General features: G+C 60.4%; 2 non-coding genes across 2 annotated transcripts; both read right to left on the bottom strand.

Annotated features, from left to right (window-relative positions):
- Positions 1-1053: 1053 nt before the first annotated feature.
- On the bottom strand, positions 1054-1206 carry LOC142794041 (5.8S ribosomal RNA). The gene has a single exon (XR_012892023.1). It is a non-coding gene; the product is annotated as a 5.8S ribosomal RNA (ribosomal RNA).
- Positions 1207-2925: 1719 nt separating this feature from the next.
- Positions 2926-4740, bottom strand: LOC142794031 (small subunit ribosomal RNA). Its single transcript, XR_012892016.1, has one exon. It is a non-coding gene; the product is annotated as a small subunit ribosomal RNA (ribosomal RNA).
- Positions 4741-12500: the final 7760 nt, after the last annotated feature.

Genomic DNA, 12500 nt, shown 5'->3' with positions numbered 1-12500 from the left:
TGGCAATCGGCTTCCCCGCTGCACGCGTGCGGCGCACAACCGGTGTGACGTGGAAGTGACGGGACACGTTCGTAAACCCATCGCGAACCGAGTACGACGCCCTACCAAGTGCGCCCGCAACCCTGTACAGGGTCACATCTTCACAAGGCTGGCAAGCGGCATTCCGCTGCGCGCGTGCGTCGTCCGAGCAGTTGCGTGATAAACGACCGTGTCGAAAGCCCAAACACCGCCGAGGCCAGTCGCCGCCGCCGCAAGGGCAGCCACGCAGCCTGGCGAGAGGCATCGTCTCGTGTAGCGTCGCCCCCGCCCCAACTGGAGTGGCCCAGTTTTTTGAACGGGACGGGAACTGCGAAGCACTTAGACCGACGGCGGACTACGACGAGAACGCCTTAAGCTTCGCCAACGTTTCGCCAACTCGTGCGGGAGACTTTTTCCGCTTCGCGGCAAGTCGTCGCGCCGTGCTCTCCGCATCAACCGCGTACGCAGCGAACCGCAAACGTCGGGCGCAGCCTCCTCACCTCCCTGCGCTTTGCGCGCGAACGTTCCCTGTTCGCGCGGCAAAGCCTGGAGGAGGCACGGCCCCGCAGCGTGTTCGAGCGCCCGGTCTACGGGACACCCTGCTTACTTCGAGGGCAACAAGCGCAACGCAAGGCTGCGATCTCGCGCACTTTGCGCACGGCTGGAGAAGCTTTGCTGGCCGGCTTTCGCTCCTCGTGTTTACCGTGCGTTAAAGTTGCGCGTCCGTGGCTCTCGCAGCTCTTGCGCGCCCGGTCGCAGAGAGGAGTACGCAACCTCGACCGCACTTTCCCTGCAGGCTTCCTTCCGACTCGAAGTCCTGCGGCGGTCTCAACGAGGTGCCACATCCTCAATGCAGTCGGTCGCCCCCGTTTCGGTTGGGCTCTGGCACGACGGTCGCCACCGTCTCGCCCTTGAGTGGCCGCTGTTGGCGCTCGCTGTGAGGTGTTCAGCGTGCTGTCCGTGTTGCCGACGCGGTCAAAACGAGTCGACGGCTCACGTTCCCTTGTGCGCCGAAGGCTCTCTTGATATGTGATCCGACCCTCAGACAGACGAAGCCAAGGGAAGACCCAAGGCCGCAATGTGCGTTCAAAGAATCAGTGCTCAGTGTGTCCTGCAATTCACACCAAGTCTCGCAGCTGGCTGCGTTCTTCATCGACCCGAGAACCGAGTGATCCACCGCTTAGAGTCGTGAAAAAGTGTTTGTTCAATTCCGTACAGTCAAAACCAAACGTTTCTGGCACTCGGCCAAACAGTGGCCAAGAAGGGCGCTTTTCAGCGCACGCTTGGACTCCAAAACTCTGCCGCGCCTTTTTCGGCTGCCGCAAATCGAGCAAACGGTGTGTTTCGGACGGCGTTTCGCTTCCGCTACTTGCGAGTGCTTTCGTGGTCCACCCCTCTATAAATACTCGGGAGGCGTCGAAGCCGGTTCTCCAAGCCGGACCCGTAGGTATCGTTGTGTGCTCGCTCTCATTGGCCCGCCTAACCAGAAAATGCCTGCGGTACACCCATTTGGATAAGAGTGCACGCAGATGCGGGCCTCGACGGCTACACATTTCCTCGGGCGGCCGCCTCCCGGCCTCCGTGGAGCGCGGGATGCACGGTCCCATCGACAAGCCTCTCCCGTTTTTACCGTGGCGTCGCGGTTCACCACGGCGGGCGGGTCGGTCTCCTCCGCATAAAAAGGGGGACCCCCGCTTTTTGTTCCACGAAATCGCACAAGCTTTTTTCGCATCCACGGTTTGCCACCGCACACCAAAATGCCGATCCGGCTGCCTACTTTAGCCAACAGGTGGAGCCAGGCGCGCCGTACTTGCGCGGCACTTCCCACGTCCACCGAAGTCGGTGCCAAGGACCACTTTCGGCGCCGGAGCCGCGTACGAGCCTACTCGAGGCGGAAGAACGAAGCCAGCAAGGGCCTGGCCGCAAGTGCGTTCAATTGTCGGGACGTCCAAGTCCCTCGTTCTTCCGTGCTTCCTCTTTCGGCAAGTCGTTGCGGCACCTTCCCAAAGCGCGCAGACCCGCTAATCGCGACGAGCGCGACGTGGCCGTGCCGCCTTTCCCTCGGCAGCAAGCAAAACGCCTGGCAACGTCGACGCTCCCCTAACCGCGATCTCGCACCGTGTTTCGTGTGGCGAATTCAAAAGCCGGCCGGCGCTGCTGCAACCATTACGGTCGGTACGCATACGCCGCGGAGGGCGGGACGGTCATCGGAGCGTGCGGTTCCTCCATCGAGTACTGCGCACCTCGGCCGTCGCATCGCCGTGCCATGACCGGCCGCGCGTCAACGCGAACCGGTGCCAGCGAGATCCCTCGCCTGCAAGAACCGACCGGCAGCCTCCGTCACCCGAGGACGCGGAGGCGCTTGCCGCGGACGGCGGGACGGTATGCACTGGTGCACAGCGGACCCGTCACATCGCCAGTTCCTTGACCGACCGCCGACGCTTGTGCCGTTCCTCTCGTACTTGGCAGTCGCCGCGCGATTGTCGGGTCTCGTTCTTGCACGCTCGAACGGTCGGGAGGGCACTCGGCTGGCGTTTCGGGAACGCGCAGCCTCGCCTTCTACCGACGTAACCACGACTCGCCGTTCGCGCTCCGCCGCTCCTGTTTACAGTACTAGGCGGTCCCGCAGCGGTCGGGTCGCGCATTTCGAGCGCTTCGAGCCACGGTGCAGTGGCGGGTCGAAAGCCGACCTATGAGTGCGTTGCGCCGTTTGTACCCGCGTCCGCCACCTGGCCGACCGTCCAAGGTCGCGGTGTTGGCGTCCGCTGGGCGCAACAATTTGTCACGGGGTGCCGCTCCACATTCAGGCAGCCCCGTGGGGAAAAGCCGACCCCGCGTCCAAACGGGGTCAGCGGCAGAAAGTGTCGGGCGCAGACGCAGCTGAGGCGCTCACCCTTCACAATCCGTTAATGATCCTTCCGCAGGTTCACCTACGGAAACCTTGTTACGACTTTTACTTCCTCTAAATGATCAAGTTTGGTCATCTTTCCAACAGACCGGCGCAACCGAAAGGCCGCGCCGGACATCGGTCCGAAGACCTCACTAAATCATTCAATCGGTAGTAGCGACGGGCGGTGTGTACAAAGGGCAGGGACGTAATCAACGCGAGCTTATGACTCGCGCTTACTGGGAATTCCTCGTTCAAGGGGAACAATTGCAAGCCCCTATCCCAATCACGAAAGAAGTTCCACGGGTTACCCAGTCTTTTCAGACAGGGATAAAGACACGCTGCTTCCTTCAGTGTAGCGCGCGTGCGGCCCCGGACATCTAAGGGCATCACAGACCTGTTATTGCTCTGTTTCGTGCGGCTAGGAGCCGCTTGTCCCTCTAAGAAGGTTGTAAGGTGCTGGGAACCCCGCACCTATTTAATAGGCTAGAGTCTCGTTCGTTATCGGAATTAACCAGACAAATCGCTCCACCAACTAAGAACGGCCATGCACCACCATCCACCGAATCAAGAAAGAGCTCTCAATCTGTCAATCCTCCCAGTGTCCGGGCCGGGTAAGTTTTCCCGTGTTGAGTCAAATTAAGCCGCAGGCTCCACTCCTGGTGGTGCCCTTCCGTCAATTCCTTTAAGTTTCAGCTTTGCAACCATACTTCCCCCGGAACCCAAATACTTTGGTTTCCCGGAAGCTGCCCGCCGAGTCATTTGAGTAACTCAGGCGGATCGCTGGTTGGCATCGTTTATGGTCAGAACTAGGGCGGTATCTGATCGCCTTCGAACCTCTGACTTTCGTTCTTGATCAATGAAAACATTCTTGGCAAATGCTTTCGCAGTAGTTCGTCTTGCGACGGTCCAAGAATTTCACCTCTAGCGCCGCAATACGAATGCCCCCGTCCGTCCCTCTTAATCATTACCTCGTATTCCAAAAACCAACAGAACAGAAACGAGGTCTTGTTCTATTATTCCATGCAAGTTTATTCAGGCGACTCGCCTGCGTTGAGCACTCTAATTTTTTCAAAGTAAAAGCACCGGCCATCTCGAGGCACACAATGAAGTGCACCAAGAAAGAACCGGCATGATGTTCAGTCCGAGCCGTCGCATCGGGTAGATGCACTACTCGTCTGGAACTGAGATCCAACTACGAGCTTTTTAACCGCAGCAGCTTTAGTATACGCTATTGGAGCTGGAATTACCGCGGCTGCTGGCACCAGACTTGCCCTCCAATTGATCCTCGTTAAAGGATTTAGAGTGTACTCATTTCAATTACGGGGCCTCAAAAGAGTCCCGTATTGTTATTTTTCGTCACTACCTCCCCGTGCCGGGAGTGGGTAATTTGCGCGCCTGCTGCCTTCCTTGGATGTGGTAGCCGTTTCTCAGGCTCCCTCTCCGGAATCGAACCCTGATTCTCCGTTACCCGTAACAACCATGGTAAGCAAGTAACCTACCATCGAAAGTTGATAAGGCAGACACTTGAAAGAAACGTCGCCGGCTCGTGGCCATGCGATCAGCACAAAGTTATCCAGAGTCACCACACAATACGGGCCGAAACCCGATCGATCTTGGTCTAATAAAAGCACCCGTTACCCAAAGGGCTCCAGGCTCACTGCATGTATTAGCTCTAGAATTGCCACAGTTATCCAAGTAGGAAGAAACGATCTAAGGAACCATAACTGATTTAATGAGCCATTCGCGGTTTCGCCTTATTTCGGCATGTACTTAGACATGCATGGCTTAATCTTTGAGACAAGCATATGATTACTGGCAGGATCAACCAGGTAATCGTTCGACTGCGCGTCCGTCCTCGCCCTCGGCGGGCCGGACGCAGTCTGTGTGCGGCGGAGGCCACCTTCAGGCGCCCCAACACGCTTATTTTGCACTCCGAGATGACGGCGTTCGAGCTCGCTACGGCACAACCTTCCCGAAAGACGAGTGGGAGCCGTGCGGCAAGAAGCACGTTCATGCTCGCTCTTTTTCGTTGCATCGACTCGGTCGCGCCGTGCGGGTTGCCCAAGCCCGCTGCACTGTCGGTGGACCGGCCGGAACTAGCAACGGAGCCGAGACTGCAAAGCCGCCAGACGACGGGTCACGCCCGCGTCTTCGGCGCTTTCGCATCTGAATCGCCCGAGGACGACACGGAACACACCTCGATATCGTGGTAAAACGGCACCGTCCGACAACCAGCCCCTAACGCATCAAGCGGATGAGGCTGCAGACGACTGCCGTGGATTCCCCTGGAGCAGACCCGAGGACACGCTTGACGAGGCCGAAGCCCGCCGCATATCAGACACCCGGTCGCTTTCGCGTACGCCGCTCACGAGAACCCCCACATAATAGCAGCGATAAGTACCCAGACCTCCTTGGGCCCTAATACGAGCGTACTCGAGAAAATTTCACCGCGGGTGTGCCCCGAAACGTGTGGCATGTTGAGCGTGCCACAAGTCTACGTCGCTCTCAAACCCGCCGAGGTCGTAGAATTTGCGACCCTACTCACGAAATTCCCACCGAGGATACGGCCGCAAACGTACCGCACCTTGGGTAGGCCACGAGTTTGTGCAACACTACGCTGACGGCACAGCACCGAGGTCGTGCGCGCACGCACGGGAAAATTCCGCCGCGGTTTCTGCCGAAAACGTGAGGCACCACGACTCTCCGCAAGTTCGCGTCGACTGCGAAAGACCGAAGTCGTGAACGACGTGTCCGCTACTCGCCGCCGACACGCTGGACACCAAACGTACAACGACTCGACGGCGTCGTAGAGGCCCACGACGCGGTTTTCCTTAACGACGTCTCGGCGTGGCACCGACAGGTTAGAACGGCCGACCAACGTTCCCTGTCCGCCGTTCGGCTCAGTCGAAGGGCTCGGCGACTTCGGCAACGCTGCGAAGCCGCACGGTGACGCACGCCATGTCCCCATTTTTTTTTTTCTTTCTGCGTCTGCCGGGGTGCCCCTATAATAGCAGCGATAAGCACCCAGACCGCCGTGGGTCGCTCGCCCCGGCTGACGTGGTTTTTCGTACTCCTGCGGCGGTCGCCGTCAAGCACGTCCAAATACGCTACTTTCGTGGGCGCATTCACGCTCTTTCGCTTCGCCGGAGTGCCAGCACTCACTCTGCCAAAAACGGCGAACATCCGAGCGGCGGTTCCCACTTTTGCGTCGGCGTCGCAAACCCCGCCCCGGCAGACGAGGTTTGCCGTACTCGTGCGACGGTGGCCGGCGGGCACGTCGAAAGACGCCGATATCGTGCGCGAATTGGCGCACCTTGGCTTCACCGGAGTGCCGCCACTGACTCCTCCAAAAACGGCGAAGATCCGAGCGGCGCTTCCCACTTTCGCATCGGCGTCCCGAACTCCGCCCCGGCTGACGCGGTTTACCGTACTCGTGCGACGGTCGCCGGCGAGCACGTGGAAAGACGCCGATATCGTGCCCGAATCGGCTCCGTTCGGCTTCGCCGGAGTGCCAGCACTGGCTCGGCGAAAGACGACGAACATCCGAGCGACGGTTCTCACTATTGCGTACGCGTCGCAAACCCCGCCCCGGCAGACGCACTTTGCCGTACTCGTGCGACGGTCGCCGGCGAGCACGTAGAAAGACGCCGATATCGTGCCGGAATCGGCCCCGTTTGGCTTCGCCGGAGTGCCAGCACTCACTCGGCCACAAACGGCGAACATCCGAGCGGCGGTTCCCACTTAGCCGTCGGCGTCCCGAACTCCGCCCCGGCAGACGCGGTTGCCGAGCTCGTGCGACTAGCGACCGCGAAGCCGTCTCGCGACGCCGCTTTCGTGCGCGGCTCCCACTGCGACCTGGGTCACCCGAGGTCGACGAGCAAAAAAGAATGTCGAAAAAAATTTTTTTTTTTTTTGCGTCTGCCGGGGTGCCCCTATAATAGCAGCGATAAGCACCCAGACCGCCATGGGTCGCTCGCCCCGGCTGACGTGGTTTTTCGTTTTCCTGCGGTGGTCGTCGTCAAGCACGTCCAAACACGCCACTTTCGTGGGCGCATTCGCGCTCTTTCGCTTCGCCGGAGTGCCAGCACTCACTCTGCCAAAAACGGCGAACATCCGAGCGGCGGTTCCCACTTTTGCGTCGGCGTCGCAAACCCCGCCCCGGCAGACGAGGTTTGCCGTACTCGTGCGACGGTGGCCGGCGGGCACGTCGAAAGACGCCGATATCGTGCGCGAATTGGCGCACCTTGGCTTCACCGGAGTGCCGCCACTGACTCCTCCAAAAACGGCGAAGATCCGAGCGGCGCTTCCCACTTTCGCATCGGCGTCCCGAACTCCGCCCCGGCTGACGCGGTTTACCGTACTCGTGCGACGGTCGCCGGCGAGCACGTGGAAAGACGCCGATATCGTGCCCGAATCGGCTCCGTTCGGCTTCGCCGGATTGCCAGCACTGGCTCGGCGAAAGACGACGAACATCCGAGCGACGGTTCTCACTATTGCGTACGCGTCGCAAACCCCGCCCCGGCAGACGCACTTTGCCGTACTCGTGCGACGGTCGCCGGCGAGCACGTAGAAAGACGCCGATATCGTGCCGGAATCGGCCCCGTTTGGCTTCGCCGGAGTGCCAGCACTCACTCGGCCACAAACGGCGAACATCCGAGCGGCGGTTCCCACTTAGCCGTCGGCGTCCCGAACTCCGCCCCGGCAGACGCGGTTGCCGAGCTCGTGCGACTAGCGACCGCGAAGCCGTCTCGCGACGCCGCTTTCGTGCGCGGCTCCCACTGCGACCTGGGTCACCCGAGGTCGACGAGCAAAAAAGAATGTCGAAAAAAATTTTTTTTTTTTTTTGCGTCTGCCGGGGTGCCCCTATAATAGCAGCGATAAGCACCCAGACCGCCATGGGTCGCTCGCCCCGGCTGACGTGGTTTTTCGTTTTCCTGCGGTGGTCGTCGTCAAGCACGTCCAAACACGCCACTTTCGTGGGCGCATTCGTGCTCTTTCGCTTCGCCGGAGTGCCAGCACTCACTCTGCCAAAAACGGCGAACATCCTAGTGGCGGTTCCCACTTTTGCGTCGGCGTCGCCAACCCCGCCCCGGCATACGCGGTTTGCCGTACTCGTGCGGCGGTGGCCGGCGGGCACGTCGAAAGACACCGATATCGTGCGCGAGTCGATGCTTCTTGGTCTCGCAGGAGGGCCGCCACTCACTCCTGCAAAAACGGCGAAGATCCGAGTGGCGCTTCCCACTTTTTCGTCGGCGTCGCAAACCTCGCCCCGGCAGACGCGCTTTGCCGTACTCGTGCGACGGTCGCCGGCGAGCACGTCGAAATACGCCGATATCGTGCCCGAATCGGCCCCGTTTCGCTTCGCCGGAGTGCCAGCACTCGCTCGGCCAAAGACGACGAACATCCGAGCGACGGTTCCCACTATTGCGTACGCGTCGCGAACCCCGCCCCGGCAGACGCGGTTTGCCGTACTCGTGCGGCGGTGGCCGGCGGGCACGTCGAAAGACGCCGATATCGTGCACGAATTGGCGCTCCTTGGCTTCACCGGAGTGCCAGCACTCACTCGGCCAAAAACGGCGAACATCCGAGCAGCGGTACCCACTTAGCCGTCGGCATCCCGAACTCCGCGCCGGCTGACGCGGTTGCCGAGCTCGTGCGACTAGCGACCGCGAACGCGTCTCGCGACGCCGCTTTCGTGCGCGGCTCCCATTGCGACCTGGGTTACCCGAGCTCGACCAGCAAAAAAGAAGGTCGAAAATTTTTTTTTTTTTTTCTGCGTCTGCCGGGGTGCCCCTATAATAGCAGCGATAAGCACCCAGACCGCCGTGTGTCGCTCGCCCCGGCTGACGTGGTTTTTCGTACTCCTGCAGCGGTCGCCGTCACGCACGTCCAAATACGCCACTTTCGTGGGCGCATTCGCGCTCTTTCGCGTCGCCGGAGTGCCAGCACTCACTCTGCCAAAAACGGCCAACATCCGAGCGGCGGTTCCCACTTTTGCGTCGGCGTCGTAAACCCCGCCCCGGCAGACGCGGTTTGCCCTACTCGTGCGACGGTCGCCGGCGAGCGCGTCGAAAGACGCCGATATCGTGCGCTAATTGGCGCTCCCTGGCTTCTCCGGAGTGCCGCCACTCACTCCTCCAAAAACGGCGAAGATCCGAGCGGCGTTCTCCACTTTCGCATCGGCGTCCCGAACTCCGCCCGGGCTGACGCGGTTTACCGTACTCGTGCGACGGTCGCCGGCGGGCACGTCGAAAGACGCCGATATCGTGCCGTAATCGGCCCCGTTTGGCTTCGCCCGTGTGCCAGCACTCACTCGGCCAAAAACGGCGAACATCCGAGCAGCGTTTCCCACTTTCGCATCGGCGTCCCGAAGCCCGCCCCGGCAGACGCGGTTTGCCCTACTCGAGCGACGGTCGCCGGCGATCACGTCGAAAGGCGCCGAATTCGTGCACGAATCGATGCTTCTTGGTCTCGCAGGAGGGCCGCCACTCACTCCTGCAAAAACGGCGAAGATCCGAGTTGCGCTTCCCACTTTTTCGTCGGCGTCCCGAACTACGCCCCGGCTGACGCGGTTTACCGTACTCGTGCGACGGTCGCCGGCGGGCACTTCAAAATACGCCGATTTCGTGGGCGCATTCACGCTGTTTCGCTTCCCCGGAGTGCCAACACTCACTCTGCCGAAAGCGGCGATCATCCGAGCGGCGGTTCCCACTTTTGCGTCGGCTTCGCAAACGGCGCCCCGGCAGACGCGCTCGTGCGACGTACTCGTGCGACGGTCGCCGGCGAGCACGTCGAAAGACGCCGATATCGTGCTCGAATCGACCCCGTTTCGCTTCGCCGGAGTGCTGCCAGTCACGGCGCAGAAAACGGCGAACAAGTGTTTTTTTTTTTTTTTTTCCTAGAATTTGTGTTATAGAAGGCACATTTGATATCGGACGATAATTTTCAACTTTATCACGCGCACCGATTTTCGTGTAGAGGTTTGCAAGTTTATGGGAATTTCTCCACTTGGAATAATGCGATTTAGTAGTACTACGAGAACTTCATGGATGTACTCAAGGGTACGGGGCAAGTCAGTTACGTCAACACCTGCAGATTTTTTACACTTCAAACTGAAAATTGTTGGTTGTGAGTCCTCGTGTGATATTAAAGGCCGATTCGCTAACACATAGAACAAAGAAAGAAAGGAAGAAAAAACGCCCGCGCTCGCTCAAGAAACCTGGGTTCGCAACAAGTGGCAACAACAAGCAACCGAGCGAGTGCGCCAAAACCCGTGGCGGCCGAACAAACGCGAAGTCCCAACCGCGTCAGCCGGGGCGGCACGGGACAGGAAAAATCACTTCAGCCGGGGCGGCGGGGCACCGAATAAACCTCGTCACCTCGTCGCAGGATAAAAGAGGAAACAAAAAGTCTAAACAGCGTCTGCTGGAGCGAATGCGTAATAAAACAACAACAACAACAAAAAAAAAAAACACCCGCGCTCAAGAAGTCTGCAATCACCACAAAAGGCGACTGTGACCGAGCAGCGTCAGCCGGGGCCGTGCGGAAACGGAAAAACCGCGACTACCGGGGCGTCGAGGCACCGAAAAATCCACTTCAGCCGCGGCGAAAAAAAAAAACAAAAAGAAAGACGGAGGGGGGGGGGGGGAACCACGTCTGCCGGGGCGAAGGAAAAAAAAAAAACGCGTCTGCCGGGGCGAGCCCGGGTGCGGCACCACCGGGAAAACTGTGGCAAACAGACATGGCGATCGAGTGAGTGGGCCGCCAGCCAGGCTCAGCCAAAAAGTGCAAAGTCCGAACTGCGTCAGCCGGGGCGGCAAAAACCACGTCAGCCGGGGCGGCGCAAAAAACCGCGTCTGCCGGGGCGGCACGAAACCGCGTCAGCCGGGGCGGCGCGAAAACTGCGTCAGCCGGGGCGAAAGAAAAAAAAAAAAAACGCGTCTGCCGGGGCGAGCCCGGGTGCGGCACCACCGGGAAAACTGTGGCAAACAGACATGGCGATCGAGTGAGTGGGCCGCCAGCCAGGCACAGCCGAAAAGTGCTAAGTCCGAACTGCGTCAGCCGGGGCGGCAAAAACCGCGTCAGCCGGGGCGGCGCGAAAACCGCGTCTGCCGGGGCGGCACGAAACCGCGTCAGCCGGGGCGGCGCGAAAACTGCGTCAGCCGGGGCGAGCCCGGGTGCGGCACCACCGGGAAAACTGTGGCTAACAGACATGGCGATCGAGTGAGTGGGCCACCAGCCAGGCTCAGCCAAAAAGTGCTAAGTCCGAACTGCGTCAGCCGGGGCGGCAAAAACCGCGTCAGCCGGGGCGGCGCAAAAAACCGCGTCTGCCGGGGCGGCACGAAACCGCGTCAGCCGGGGCGGCGCGAAAACTGCGTCAGCCGGGGCGAAAGAAAAAAAAAACGCGTCTGCCGGGGCGAGCCCGGGTGCGGCACCACCGGGAAAACTGTGGCAAACAGACATGGCGATCGAGTGAGTGGGCCGCCAGCCAGGCACAGCCGAAAAGTGCCAAGTCCGAACTGCGTCAGCCGGGGCGGCAAAAAACCGCGTCAGCCGGGGCGGCGCAAAAAACCGCGTCTGCCGGGGCGGCACGAAACCGCGTCAGCCGGGGCGGCGCGAAAACTGCGTCAGCCGGGGCGAGCCCGGGTGCGGCACCACCGGGAAAACTGTGGCAAACAGACATGGCGATCGAGTGAGTGGGCCGCCAGCCAGGCTCAGCCAAAAAGTGCCAAGTCCGAACTGCGTCAGCCGGGGCGGCGCAAAAAACCGCGTCTGCCGGGGCGGCGCGAAAACCGCGTCTGCCGGGGCGGCGCGAAAACTGCGTCAGCCGGGGCGAAAGAAAAAAAAAACGCGTCTGCCGGGGCGGCAAAAAACCGCGTCTGCCGGGGCGGCACGAAACCGCGTCAGCCGGGGCGGCGCGAAAACCGCGTCTGCCGGGGCGGCACGAAACCGCGTCAGCCGGGGCGAGCCCGGGTGCGGCACCACCGGGAAAACTGTGGCAAACAGACATGGCGATCGAGTGAGTGGGCCGCCAGCCAGGCACAGCCGAAAAGTGCTAAGTCCGAACTGCGTCAGCCGGGGCGGCAAAAACCGCGTCAGCCGGGGCGGCGCAAAAACCGCGTCTGCCGGGGCGAATGCAAAAAAAACAAAGAAAAAAGCCCGCGCTTAATCAAAAGAAAACAAAGAAAAAAGCTTGCGCTTAATCAAAAGAAAACAAACAAAAAAAGTTCGCGCTTAAGCCTGGCGGTGGAACCACCGGGGCAAACAGACCTGGCGATCGAGTGAGTGGGCCGCCAGCCGGGGTGAGCCAAAAAGTGCAAAGTCGGAACCGCGTCAGCCGGGGCGGCGCGAAAACCGCGTCAGCCGGGGCGGCGCAAAAACTGCGTCAGCCGGGGCGGCACGGAAAAACGAAAACCGCGTCAGCCGGGGCGGCACGGAAAAACGAAAACCACGTCAGCCGGGGCGACATCAAAATGAGGAAAAAAAAAAAAAACTGCCTTAGGACACCTGCGTACACTTTCATGCGTTTGGGCATATCTCTCTGTAACACGCGCGCCCCTCGTTACGCGCGGCACTCTGTTTTCTCCGACAC

The sequence above is a fragment of the Rhipicephalus microplus genome, unplaced genomic scaffold (genome assembly GCF_043290135.1).
Source record: "Rhipicephalus microplus isolate Deutch F79 unplaced genomic scaffold, USDA_Rmic scaffold_363, whole genome shotgun sequence".
Lineage (NCBI taxonomy): Eukaryota > Metazoa > Arthropoda > Arachnida > Ixodida > Ixodidae > Rhipicephalus > Rhipicephalus microplus.
Note: the sequence above shows the minus strand (reverse complement) of the source record. Positions and strands in the feature narration are given on the sequence as shown.